Here is a 3,278-nt window from a genome sequence, read left to right as displayed (position 1 = left end):
TATATAATAAGTCTGCCTATGGATGTGCTTCATATAGGATGTTTTAAAACTTGATTCAATTTTTGAAGATGCTACACAAAAGGTATCCGCGGTCTGGAGCTGACGTCAGCTGTTGTGAATCTACCTTTCCGCGTTTCAGCAAATATTTTCAGTGAGTTTTAGATCAGGGCAACATGTAGGACGGTCCTAGACAGTAACTGTATGAGATGGGAAGAGAAGAAGTTCTTTGTCAGATGGGATTTATGAGCTGCAGCATCGTCTTGCTGAAACATCACCAAACAAAGACCCTCAGTTTAGCCAGTCCCCTCACAGATCATGTTGAGAGTTTTCCTTTTCACTGCAGAGTGTGAGAGGTTTCTGCAAAGTAACTAAGTTCAAGAAATCAACTGTCCGCTGACGTTACAGGAGGAGTTGATGCAACTGGCTGGGATTCCTTAGAAACCAAACCGTTTGCCAGTTAACTAAACTCGACTGCGTTGTTTTATGACGATGCTGTCAAATTGGAATTAATGAAACTAAATTTTTATCTGTCTTTCTGATTAGATGAAGTTGACAAGTTTTGAAATCTAAACTGAGTTTTAAAGTGCTTTGAGTTGGCATTTGTTTTGAACTGATGCTACATAAATAATCTCAATTAGAAATGATACCATTTTAATGTTTACCAAACTGGCACCTTTCAAGCACTTAAAGCTATTTCAACTGATAATAAAAAACAATTTTATTCTGCAGTTACGTGAGCAAAACTGCTTTTTCTCATCTCAAAAACCTCTTAGCGCTAACAAATTCACAGTTTATAATTCATTTAATCATCGCTTACTGGATAATTTCATCTAGTTTATGACTCTCTCAGTCCCTAACATCCCTATTTCAGATTAATGTCAGGAAGCATTATTTCTAGTTTGTAGGAAGATATTCTCTTTAATTTTTTCTTTTTGCACGGCTTATATTGATACAATTTCCGGCATTCGTACTGTTAGGAGACCAAGTGATGCATCTCTGTGTTGTCCCTCCCCAAGGTGGATTCAGTTACGGCCTCCTAAAACACGCCCTTGAACATAAAACCACACTAAAGGCCTGGAACCTCCTCATGTGAAATTCATAAATGTTTGATGCTCTGACGAATGGCCCCTTTTATGTCATGTATTACTTTTGGCCCCTGCTATCAACAGAGAGCTCTGATTTCACAGTAGGCTATGTCTTAAATTGGTTTCATGTTTTAAATGGGGATCATCCTGATTATGTCCATAAAATACAAATCATATTGTATCACCTCTTAGTATTTGCTGGAAGCTGTTGCCAGGTTTGTTGTCCTATTTTTGGAAAGTTCAGTCAGAAAATAAATTGACCCAACCAAGGAGCCGCTACAAATTTAATAGGCAGTTTCTACCTTTAATGATGTAAATAAAGTTATGAGTATTTTTTCAAATAAAATGAATAAAGTCACCGTCAGATGTAAAAAGATAAATCTAATTTAGTAATTCAGTGGAAGTGCACTAGGTGGCTGGCAGTGTGACAAAAGTTGAGCTCTGAGTTGCTTTCAAAAGCCATTTTCCCTGAATAGTTGCTGAAGAGCAGAAAAAGAGTCACGGCTGGGGAAACGTGTTCATCCAGCCAACTTATTTAATTATGACCCAGTAAAACCTTTGGTGTGTTGTAACCTGACTTCACTGATTGAAAGACGTTATTTAGGGTTTATTGCTTCAGATGCTTGTGTTTCTGACGGCACCATGACAACCAGCATCAGGCCTTCGGAAAAGCTACGTATTCCTTATTATCATCAAATGTGTAACATCTGAAGCTAAAATGAGTAAATGAAGCGATTTAAGTTGTATAACTGATTTCATTTCTTTTTCATGGAGACCTCACAAAATATCCCCTGATTTCCATAAAATTACTTGTAATGTTTTTTTTTTAATAAGCACAGATTAACTGAGGAAGTAGGCATTTTAAATATTTATGATTTAACTTTGAAGTCATAAAAATCAAGTAATTTCAACTAATATATTGTAACTCTTTTAGTTTATCATCAGGACCTGCTAATGCTACCCAAGTGCAGGACATGCTGTCCATAAAACCTTCTATAGACTCCATATTTTAGGACGTTTCTGAGTGGTGCATGTTTTTAAAAAGAAGAGCAAAAAAATGATTGAAAGCTTAAAAATAAAGTAAGATTTTGGCTTTATCTTCTGTTGCTTAAGAATAAAAGTAAGATGTTGGTCACGTCTTCTAATAAAAAACCTGAGCCACACTAGATAACCTAACTAGATAACCTAACTAAGCCATATAAAAAGCCTCCCTTCTGAACTATGCTGGATTTTTAAATAAGTCTTCCACATTTAGTCGTATTTTGCTCCTAGTACAGGAGTGTCAGAAATAATAAACGATTGGGAAATCCATGTTAGTGAATCAACTTCTCTTTAACAAGAACATACAGCCTTTGCACTTTCAGGTTTCTTTGTGCAGCAGTTTCCTCCCACTGAACCCCGCAGAGGTTGCCTGTCAATTTCCCTCCTGGCGTTCTCGGCCCAGACCAATCCCCCCCCAAATCCAGGTTAACTGGATAACAATGCATGGAGGAGAGTCGATCAGCGGTGTCAGGCCGAGGTTTTAAATTACAAGAGCCACAAAAGAAATACAAGCAGTCAACCGGAATCGATTTGTCAGCTCAGTTTCCTCCCACTTAGGCTAAGAATATTGGTTTTGTAACAAAAAAAGAAGAAGAAAGAGAGAAAATAAATATCTGTAAAAGCTAAGAAGGCTGAACAGTGTTGCTCCGCAGCTCATTTCTTGAGAGGGCAGAGCTGTCGTAAGCCAGGCGATCAAACTGGAGGCAGATTCGTTCATTTCAATGCAAATGTTGTCCAGGCACTAACAGGACTGTGCAAGCTAACGGCCTGTTTAACACGAGCGCAAATGTCCGCCTGTTCTCGGCGGCAGCCAGCTTTAAAGTCATTCCCCGTTTTACGGTCAGACATTTCTCATCAGCTGCTTTCTTTATGAACGACAGAAGATTTGTCTCACCGCAAAAGAGGCAGTAAGGCACAGGAAGTCAGAGCGTATACTGTTAAAACTTTTGATGTTCTGCACAAAGAGGAACATAAAACTGAGTTGCAAACTGTTATGATCTGTGTTGTTCAGTATAGTTTATTTTGAGATTTTCTGTGTTTAGTCCTGTTTCCCTGTGAGTCTCTGTCCTGTCTTCCCCGTTGATTGATCCCAGCTGTGTCTCGTTCCTGTGATTACCCTCCCAGTGTATTTAATCTCACCTGTTGTCTGTG

Source organism: Poecilia reticulata, linkage group LG18 (assembly GCF_000633615.1).
Source record: "Poecilia reticulata strain Guanapo linkage group LG18, Guppy_female_1.0+MT, whole genome shotgun sequence".
Classification (NCBI taxonomy): Eukaryota; Metazoa; Chordata; class Actinopteri; order Cyprinodontiformes; family Poeciliidae; genus Poecilia; species Poecilia reticulata.
Note: the sequence above shows the minus strand (reverse complement) of the source record.